The sequence below is a fragment of the Marmota monax genome, unplaced genomic scaffold, assembly GCF_021218885.2.
Source record: "Marmota monax isolate L192 unplaced genomic scaffold, Marmota_monax_Labrador192_F-V1.1 WCK01_AAM20220418_F8-fsc00033, whole genome shotgun sequence".
NCBI lineage: Eukaryota > Metazoa > Chordata > Mammalia > Rodentia > Sciuridae > Marmota > Marmota monax.
Genome location: NW_026694282.1, coordinates 1,526,185 through 1,536,966, shown reverse-complemented (window position 1 = coordinate 1,536,966; position 10,782 = coordinate 1,526,185). Strand labels below are relative to the sequence as shown.

Here is a 10,782-nt window from a genome sequence, read left to right as displayed (position 1 = left end):
CCTCCTTCTTCAAGGTTGTACTTTTCATCCGAATTTGAATGCAAATCTTTCAGGCTGGGAATTTGTTCAAAGAAAAGAGGTGCAAGAAAACAGAAGTGTGTTTGAAGAGTGTGAGTGTGTGTATAGGAGTGGATGTGTGCGTAGCATTGCGAGTATGTATGCACACAAGTGTGCAGGTGGCAATGTGTGCATGCCTGTGGTTGTGTTTGCCTGTGGTTGTGTGGCTGAGTGTATATGCATGCCCTGTGCGTGTGTGTGTGTATGTGTGTGTGTGTGTGTGTGTGTGTGTGTGTACGCGGGCGCGCGCCTCTCTACTGCAGGCGGGAGAGCTTCTTGGGCTCAGCCAGTGGCAGAGCAGTTAGTACATCACTAATAGTGAGAAAGCAAGCTGGGAAGAGGCTAGGAAGAGAAGCAACCAACCTATTAACAAAAGCTCAGCTTGTCCCTGCAGACCCGACCAGCAGAAGGGACAGGCGAGCTGTGGCTCTCAGCCAGGGAGCTGGGAGCTAGGGCTCCCTGCAGACAGTTGCAGGCAACCTCATCATGCCCGTCTCTCTGGGAGTTCTGAAGCTGGGTGCTCGGGAAGTTTTCAAAGCCACAGCAGCAGCCTTGGAGAAGACCAGCAAAGGGAGTGCAGCGTGTATGTGAACTTCAATTTTATGTTTTTTTTTTTTTTTTGGTTGTGTGGGTTAATGGATTTTTAGTACAAAGAAAACTCAAACCCAGCTGACCTGAAAGACTGGAATTTCAGCTCTTTTCCTTCCCTGGGATAGTTTTCCTCCCCCTTCCTCTCAAAGCCCTTTAAACCAGATTACCGGGTCAGTGACTCTTATCCAGCCCGCCAGTTTCAAGGGTTTGTAGCTTTTTGGCTTGGAAAGGAAAACCACTACCTGTAAGTATCCGCTTTCCGGGCTTCCTCTCCTTCTGACTGTGAATGTTCTGTTAGCAGAATGCCCAGAGGCTGTTTGCATATGATCATTAACACTGAGTAACAATGCAAGAAGTCTGCAGAGGCAGTTTGCAAAAGTTTAATTCTCCTGTTAACTCAGAAGGTGGGCAGCTTGCACTGCTAGCAAACCAAATGCTGACACCCATTTCAAAATCTCTTCTGAATTCATTGCCAATGGTATTCACCAATGAAGTAACCATTTTTGAATTTTGTATTTTCTCCCTGAAGTTAAAATGTTTCTTCTCAGCTAAATGAAATAGCCAAGGAAAGAGTTGCAAAAGTGAACAGAACAGACAATATCCCCAGAATATAAAAATCTAGAAATTTGGAGATGATTTCTGGATACCTTTGCTTAAGTTTAGTTATATTTGGATGTATTATTTAAAAATATGACCTCTAAAAGACTTGAGAGATAGAGTTGGGGAGGCAAAGAAATCACATTGTTCTAAAGTTTTTGTTTCTGATTTTTTAGACTTTCTGCTCATTACTGAGATTTGGCCCAGAGATTTTGGTGCTGTAGAAATCATTTCTTTGAGTTTTCATCTGGAATCACAAGGAATTAGTTTTAAGGCATTTGATTTTAGTTTTGTTTGTTTGTTTGCTTATTTTTAAACTATTGCCTTCAGTCTTGCTGCTGGTGTGAATTACAAAGCTTAAAAAGAGCATTTCCGGGGGCTGGCTGATGTTTATGGGCTGGAAATCTTGCTGGAGAGATTAACCTTTTCAGAGCTGTTTTGGAGACCAGATCCACTAATACAGCTTTTTTTCAGGTCTCTGCTTTGGACAATTGTTAGCATCCTGGGCTCTGGCTAAGTTTGAAGGATTGCATCCTAGCCCCCATCTCCACCTCCACATGTTAAAAGTGACTTCTGTGTATGTCTAGGAAAATGCAAAGGACCTTTGCTCTTTTTCTCCACTGGGACTCTTCAAAACTTAAAGTGGGTGAGAACCTCCTGGGGGCTTGGTGGAAAAGCAGATTCTTTGTGCTCACCCCTAAAGGATTTTAGGCCTGTGTGAGGCTGGGAATCTGCCCAGGTGAATCTGAAGCAGGTGACATCACACTTGGGTAAACATTGTACTACCTGGTGCTTAGCAGTTAAAATTCTTGTCATGTACTTGGTTAATACCAAATCTCATGTCTAAATGATAAACCTGAGTTTGAGCTCATGTTAAAACTAACTTAAGTGCAACATGGTTTTTGCATGCTTGGCTGCCGAATGAGGGCTTTTAACCAGTTTTTCCTCCAGTCTCATCTTTCTTTTCCCTTCCTCCCTTTTCCATCTCTGCTTTTCCATTCCCATGAGTTTGAAAAGGATCTGAAACCTCAAAACCATGTCTCCTTGCTGTCAGGTGCTGGGCTATAGACTGACCTGCCCCTGCACCGCTAAGCAATGTTTGTCCTGGACACTTGAAACCTGGGGCTGTTTTTAATTTATTATCAGCTTTCTGGGGATGCTCTGTTCCTGGGGCTGGTCTTAGTTGCGCTGAACTGAGTTGGATTTCTTGGAAAATTTCAGGAGGAGACTTCTTTCTAGAAACAATTTATATTGGAGCAACCCCCAGGGATTGAAGAAACAGGAAATGGTTTGTCCATCAGGTTAAAGTCCTAATTTGACCACACATGAAAGCCAGAACTCAGCCTCTATCCCCAACCTCATGTTTTTATGGCATTTAATATTTAAAGTAAAAAGAGCAGGATGTAGTCTTTAAAGCTCTTTCCTTTCTCGCTTTTCCTCATTCCAAGTATTTGGGGGTCATATGCTATGTGCCAGGCTCAGTGCTAGTTTCTAAGGATTCCTAAGTGACCAGCGTGAATAGTATGGACAGGGTCCTTGTCCTCAAGGTGTTTCCAATTTTAGCTGTTGCCAACCAGCCTTGGATGAGTCACCAAAGTATTCTGAGCTTTACATCCTCCATTCTGTGAAATGAGTTGGATTAATGAGTTTAGGTATCTTTCTAACTCTGATATCTGACACTGATGGAAAAGGTTCAGTCTTCTACATGCAGATATGGAAGATGGGATCTGTTTTAGCATTTGCTTTGGGAACAGGCCTCAATACTTGGCCTACTTCTTTTCTTCAAAATTTAACCATTATATCTTAAATTTTTTTTTTCCTTTGACAAAAAAACCAAGACTCAACCAGTATACCGAGTCAGACAAATGCCACCTTTTCAGAGCACACAACCCTCCCTCACAATGGGATCATGTAACTCACCAGAAAGGCTGTTTCCCTGGGCCAGGTCATTGGGGGGGGGGGCAGCCTCTTGTCTTGTCTGAATCTGATGTTGGTTCCCTTTAGAGAGCTGGGTGGTCTGAGAGGGCTTGCCAGTTTCCAAAGTGCGTGACTTGCAACCTGATACTTTCATTTAAGCCATTCTCCAGCTTGTGTGCAGCCAGGTGAGAGGCTCAATCTGAAACCTTTGAGGGTCTGGAAAGACAAAAAGCAAACAAAATCCCTACTCCCTAATGAAAAATTGTCTGTATTGTATTTTGTCCGTGATGTAGCTTCTCTTGTGGTGGTGGCTGGGACACCATTTCAAAGCCTCTAAAACTTGGCGGGCAATAGAGAGAAGACCTATGTGCTGTTCTAATAAGTGCAGCCTCCAGCTGTCTGAAGGACTAGGTTTGGGTGGGAAACTATTGATTGGAGGACAAGGACAGGGATCTTGCAAAGTTAGGACATTTTTTTTTTTTTTAAAGAGAGAGTAAGAGAGAGAGAGAGAATTTTTAGTATTTATTTATTTATTTTTCGGCGGACACAACATCTTTGTTTGTATGTGGTGCTGAGGATCGAACCCGCGCCGCACGCATGCCAGGCGAGCGCGCTACCACTTGAGCCACATCCCCAGCCCAAGTTAGGACATTTTTAACAGAATGTTCTCTGCCCCTCATTGGCTAGTTTTTACAGGAGAAAGAAAACAGAGTTTTGGTTTCACTCATATTCCTGCCTATTTGTATGGGGTTGACGATATTTGGAAATTTGTTTGGACATGTCAGAAATGCTCCTTTGGGACATCACCCAAAAGCTGCTGAGATTGCTTGACACTTTGCACTCTGAACTTCATCCTGGAAACTTTCCTGTCTGGCTTCCTAGAGAGATAAACACTCCAGGCCTAAACCCAGAGGCCTTCTCTGGGGTGCTCTCCCTCCCTGGGACCCATCTCTGCATTCCATCAATGCTATCAGCTGCTTGGTGCTTACAAAGGCTCCCTGCACTCCAAAGATAAAGGAGCCACATCTTTGTCTCAGAAGGCCCGCTCCCCCTCAATGTCATGGGGTCTTCATTCCAAGGCCTGTATTTCTTATTAGCACACACATGTAAAATTCCTTATTTTGTAAAATGTAGAGCAAAACCTCTATAAAGTTAGAAAGTTTTCAGATAGAATAGAAATCCCCACATGTAGATTCATCCAAATGCTTAAAAGTTTTTGCAAATTTCCCATAAAATCCCTTTCAGAGCCCTGATTTTCAAAAATTTTTTTAATTTATTTTTTACATGAGCTTTATTATTATTATTATTATTTGCATTACAATTCTTAATACACCTTTATACCACAATTTATCATATCTCTGTATACAAGATATGTTGACACCAAATTCACATCTTCATACATGTATTTTGTACCATGACTAGGATCTCCTTCCCTCTTCCATGCAATTCCCCTTCTCCCTTCCTTTCCCTCCCACCTCTCTTCCCTATCTAGAGGTAATCTTCTTCTCATGCTCCTCCTCCCTACCTCATTTTGAGTCACCCTCCTTATATCAGAGAAGACATTCGGCATTTGTTTTTTTGGGATTCAGAGCCCTGATTTTTCTTTCCTGAAAAATTGATCTTATTTCTTCTGTTTTCTTGGTACCAGGGCTTGAACCCAAGGGCACTTAACCACCAAGCCACATTTCCAGTCCTTTTTATATTTTATTTAGAGATAGGGTCTCGCTGAGTTGCTTAGGGCCTTGCTAAGTTGCTGAGACTGACTTTGAACTTGGATTCCTCCTGCCTCAGCCTCCCCATTTGCCGGTATTACTGGTGCGTGCCCCTGCACCCAGCATGATCCTACTTCTTAGAATGACAACACAGTAACAGTATTTTAATTCTATTTTATATAACATACTCCCTCTTTTATAACATGTTAGGATGTTACTATTTCATCCAATAAACATAAGGGATTGTTTTGAAACTAAAAGCACTGGTACAAGAGTCTGAATGTTAAATCAGAGAGGTCTAGTAGGAAAAAAAAAAAGAATGGCCTTTGAATATATTTCAATTAAATTCTAATCCTGGGTTCAGGTTTTTATTTTTTTGTTCTGTAACCTTAGCTTACTTAGCCAGCTCCTTGGGAGTAAAATAAGAGTATTAATACTTATCGTGCTAGATGTCTCTGCGTGATGCATGATGTATAAATGTTCAGTAAACATTTCTTCTTTGAGAGAGGACTGATACAGGATGTGGCACTTACCTGATTTATAGGTGAAAAGAAAGGAGAAATTGTCAACTTTCTTCCAAATCCCACTGACTGGTCAGAGCAGAGCTCAGCCTTCCACTCCCCTGGCCTTTACTCAGGCCAGCAGCGTGGTTCTTGTCTGATTCTTTCTCATAAATTGAGTTTCCTGAAACAGGTTTGTGAACTCATAAACCGTCAAAGTGACTACTATGGAGAATCAGGGCAGTGTGGAAGTCATTCTGTCCTCATTCTTCCTGACCCTGAGGCTTTGGAGAATTTTATAGATGCTTTAGGTAAATAAACAGGAAAGGAAGCATTTTTTTTCTCAGGATTTTGCTCCTTTGTAGCCAGGGACTCAGCTTCAGGGAGAAATGTTTGTCTGAGAATTTGAAATGTAGAGGTTATCCCATAGTGAGCCTGTGAACTGTCACCAAATGGAAGAACATAGTTGTTCAGATGTGTGGAGTATACTCTCCCCCACCATTTTTTTTTCTCGTCTATCTGATATTTGCACTGGGGGTCAGGCACTCAACTTATGCTTACTGTGCATCTCTGTGTTAGACCCAACACTAGCTCTGGAGAAACTCGGATGAGCATGGTTTTCACCTTCAAGGAGCTTGTAGACCAGGGGAAAAAGTAGGGAGATAGTTTTTAATGGATACAAATAAATAATAAAATGCCTGCAGGTGCGGTATTACAGGATTCTATATGAGCAGATAAAATTGGTCTGGGAGGTTGAGACCTGAAGAATGGGTAGAATTTAGCCAGGCAAATGGGATGATTGTGGAGTGGAAGAGGGGCATTCATGGTAGAAGGAGTAGCACGAAAAAACTCAGAAGCTGGTGGGGGAGTATGGGGAGTCCAAGGAAGGGAAGAAGCCCGTTTGAGTAGCCGGTCAATGGCCAGGAAGACAATGATGATTGTGGCTTAGCGGTAGAGCACTCACCTAGCATGTGCAAGGCCCTAGGTTGGATCCTCAGCACCACATAAAAATAAATAAACTAAAGATATTGTGTCCAATTACAACTAAAAAATAAATATTTAAAAAAAAAAAGAAGAAGCAGCTGGAGAGGTGGGCAGGGGAAATCCAGTCTCACAGCTTATAGGGACCCAGAAAGCACACAATCTACACTTCTTCCTGATAACAAGGACCCCTGGCTTGTGTCTGTCTATACCTCAGCCCTTACCATTACCAGCCAACACTGAGGGAACAATCTGAAAATAAGTGGAGACTTCTACCCATTTTTCCTGTTTTTGCACCCTGGAACCACAGAGTAAAGTCATTCCTCCTTCAAATATTTGAAGACAAACTTTTTTTTTTCTTCCCTGTATAAATTGCTGCCAAAGCAGGTCTGCTTTTTCTCATACATATGCAGTTAATTTTTGGAAATATAGAGTTACACATTTTTGTTTATTGAAAACTAATTTACTGGCTTTAGTCCATCATTCCTGCCTCCGATTATCAAGGCTGTGGATCTTGACTGTGTCCTCGGTGATAAGTCAACCCTCTGGGATTTGTGCTGTCTGTGAATTGGATAAGCTTGTCTTCTGTATCTTTGTTTAAGGATTTAAAAAATGTTTAATGAGAGAAAGTAAAAACAGAGCTGAGGCACAACTCTGTTTCTCTTAAGTGTGATGATGTCCCTGACTTCCTTCTCTTTTTTTCTTTTTGAAGAGGAAAATAGTCACAGTGACTCTCGAACCCACAATCATAGAAATTTTAAGTTCAGTAGGAACAATCTTTTTACAAGATTGTTAAAGGTACACTTCATTTTTTATTTCATTTATTGACCCAGACGTCAACTGCATACTACATACAATAGACAGGTTTATCCTCTGGTTTCAAAACAAATAGATAAGTAGTTACTGCCAGGTAGGATGGGGTAAACATCCATGATGAGTTTAAATTAAAAAATAAACAAAAAACAAAAAATAAAACTTCCGCAGTGGCAAGAAGGGAAACTTTCTAAATGGGATGATTAGATCTTAGGGCATCCTGGAGGAGGTAAAACAAGGACATTCCAGGTAATATAAAATAGCACTTTTAATGTGTATTTGTTGTCATTTAAAATAAAGTGATGTCTTGATCAGACATTAGCAACCCATTTGGAATTACAGACCAATTGCTTTTTCTCTTGCTTTCCTCAACTTTCATTCTCTTTACCTTATTTTAACATTTTCTTCATTTTAAGGAAATGGGATTCTTCCTTACCATATGCCAAGTCTCAGTAACTTGGGTCTCCAGACTGTCTGACGGTGGCCTCTGTTACTTTAGTACCTATTTGACATAATAGATCAGAATAAAACTACACAGCTTTTTATAAAAATAATTTTACTAGTTTTGGAAAGTAGCTAATGTCTCAAACCCTTAGAAATTTTGAAATGATCAAACAAATAAACAAACAAAATAGCTACCATATGACTCAGCTATACCACTCCTTGGTATTTATCCTAAAAAATTAAGTCAGCATATTGTAGCAATAGATGAATACCCATATTTATAACAGCACAATTCACAATAGCCAAATTATGGAACCAGCCTAGCTGTCCATCAACAGATGAATGGGATAAAGAAACTATGATATATATTCACAATAGAGTTTTATTCAGTCATAAAGAAGAATGAAATTATGTCTTATGCAGGCAAATGGATGGAATTTGAGAGCATTTTTATAAGTGAAATTAAGCTGAACTCAGTCAAGGGTTGTATGTTTTCTCTTATATGTGGAAGCTAGAGAGGAAAAGGGTGGGGGGAGAGAGGTGGGTGGTTATCTCATGAAAATAGAAAGACCAGTAGAGAAAAGGGATCAGGGAGGGAGGAGGGAAGAAAAAAGAGAGATACTGGGGAACAATAATGAGCAAATTACATTGTCATATTGTGTGCATGTAAGAATATGTAACTATGTTATGTTATAATATTATGTATCATTATAATGCAACAATAAAAATATGGAAAAGAACCCAGCAGCTGCTGAAGGTACTGATTGGTGATTAAAATGTTACTTGTGGGTGATTTATCAGTAGGAGGACAGGAGTTGAATGGCCATTTGATTGTTTTAAGTAGTACCCAGAGTTTAACACTGCATTTTATATCCTGTTCATATCCTGTTCACCATACAGCCATGTCCATAGCACCTCCTCCTGCTGTTAGTAGACCTTCCAAATTGTTAAGACATTACTACAGCAAAAGGAAATAAAAGAAAACCTGTAGCCACATAGACCCACATTTTTAAAAAAATCAATTCATAATATGCTCTGGACTTAAGAATTTGACTACAGAATAGGGTCACAGAGAAACTTCCTCAGGCAAGGTTAATAGCTAGCTTTGCACTTTCTCAGAGTCTTTAAAAAACCCCAGATGGAACCCATTTTATCTTTCTCATTTGGCCGTAAAACCCATGTGGTGCTGATTTGACTGTTCCAGTGAGCACGGAGAAGAGTGCGGTGTGTGCCATTTTGCATTACAGATGTTATGTGGCCTACTTGTTGATGGTTGCTCAGTTGCTTTGCTGGAAACTATTGGTCTTCATTTAACCTGTAAAGAGACATTTCCTGTTCTGTGGCTTTGTAAATTGCTATGGTGCCAGATTCCTTATAGTGCATAGGAACCACAGGTTATGTGAAATGTTGGTAGGAAGACTTTAGGGTCCTGGCCTATCCCTCCTTCCACTTTAGTATTTGCCTACATTAGAGATGGCCAGGCATAGCGGTGCATGCCTGTAATATCAGCTACTTGGGAGACTAAGGTAGGAGGGTCACCTACGCCCCCCCCCCCCACAAAAAAAAAAAAACAAATGAAAAAGTTCTGGGATGTGGCGCATTGGTAGAACACCATTGGGTTCAATCATCATCCTGGGGAAAAAAAGAGAGAGAGAGAAAAGAAAAGATCATATTGTTCATCCAAACAGAAGGCTAGAAGGCTAGAGATAGTGAAATGGGCTCAAATGGACAAGATCAAGGTTTGTGAACAAGTTAAAGTGTGTTATAGGGGTGTGGGATAATGGCCATTATTTCACTGATGAGTCAACAATAGGAAATTGGTACATGAAGAAACAGAGGAGAATTATAATTTGGAAGGGTATGTGCAGTTTTTAATTTAGAGACCAGAAGGTTTGAATTTTTCTGCTTTGCAACAGAGGATGGAGCATATAACCTCAAATTTGTTTCTGTTATCAATAATAGATTGATAGCAAATAATAATTGTAGGAAGATCTATAAATCTGAATATACCTATTTCTATTTTGCCCTGAAATATCATATTGGGCGGGGGGAAGCAAGGAAAAGCTTTTACCTTTGTTTTAAATTCATAGCACATCAGGGTGCAGTGGCCCACCCCTGAAATCCCAGCAACTCAGGAGGCTGAGGCAGGAGGATGGCAAGTTCAAAACCAGCCTCAGCAACTTAGCATGGTCCTAAGAAACTTAGGGAGATTCTGTCTCAAAATAAAATATAAAAAGTGCTGAGGATGTGGCTCAGTGCTTAAATGCCCCTGGGTTCAAGCCTTGGTTTAAAAAAAAAAAATTCACAGCACAAGATAAAGTTAAAAAACTCTCGATAATAGAAATTGTAGTTAAACTATTAATTTCTTTAATTTTAGACTTTGATTTCTTTCTGATAATTCAGGAAGCCACTGACTTTGTATGTGCATCTTACATATGTGGCTGGCTTTCTAGGAATGGCCATTGACCAGGCTGTCAATGAAAGCTCCCCCCCCCCCCCACTTGTGATGCTAGATGTAGGGCTCCTGCCTTTTTTTTGCCAGACTCTGTGTCTGGGGCTATCTTTCCTATCCCTCCCCCAATCACCAACACACTGGGTCTTGCTTTCAGACTCTTCCTGGTTTGATTCTAGCATTGCCAGCTCTAGTAGTCTCACTGCCTTTCTCTACCCTGATCCAGAGACTAAGTCTGACAGTTGTCAGACACATCCAATAATCTAACTTTAGTCTTTGGGTACTAAAGTTCCTCCTACCTCTTATACTTAGAGGAGACGAAGACCAAGTGCAGTCATTGACAGCAGTGGGTCTCGCTCCTGGTTTGCCATTAATCACCTGTTTGTGTTCCACCCAGACAATTAAATCAGAAATTCTGTGAGTACTGCTTGGGTGATTGTGATATGAAGCTAGAGATGGGACCCACTAGTATAGAGGGCTCTTTAGAGCCTTTCATCTTGAGTTGCCATTGTCATGAACAGTGCAGACCCACATAATCCCTCACAGAACTGCTTCCTTCTTCTTTCCAGTAGGGCTGAAGCAATGGCAGTGATGTCTTTTATCAGTGACGACTTTTCCTCAGCCTGTGTGAGTGAGCACCACGTTGCAGTACTCCAGGGGCACTATTCACACTGTGGTCTATGTACACAGTGTCCTGGTCCCACTGTAGCATGGTTAC

General features: G+C 40.9%; 1 protein-coding gene across 4 annotated transcripts in view; it reads left to right on the top strand.

Annotated features, from left to right (window-relative positions):
- The first annotated feature begins 268 nt into the window (after positions 1-268).
- Positions 269-10,782, top strand: part of Frem1 (FRAS1 related extracellular matrix 1) — a 164,877-nt gene continuing 154,363 nt past the window's right edge. For 2 of the 4 annotated variants that reach the window (XM_058586348.1, XM_046467408.2), the window contains exon 1: positions 269-640. The gene's annotated coding sequence lies outside the window, so the exon portion shown is untranslated. The other 2 variants (XM_046467407.2, XM_058586346.1) reach the window with 2 other exon arrangements.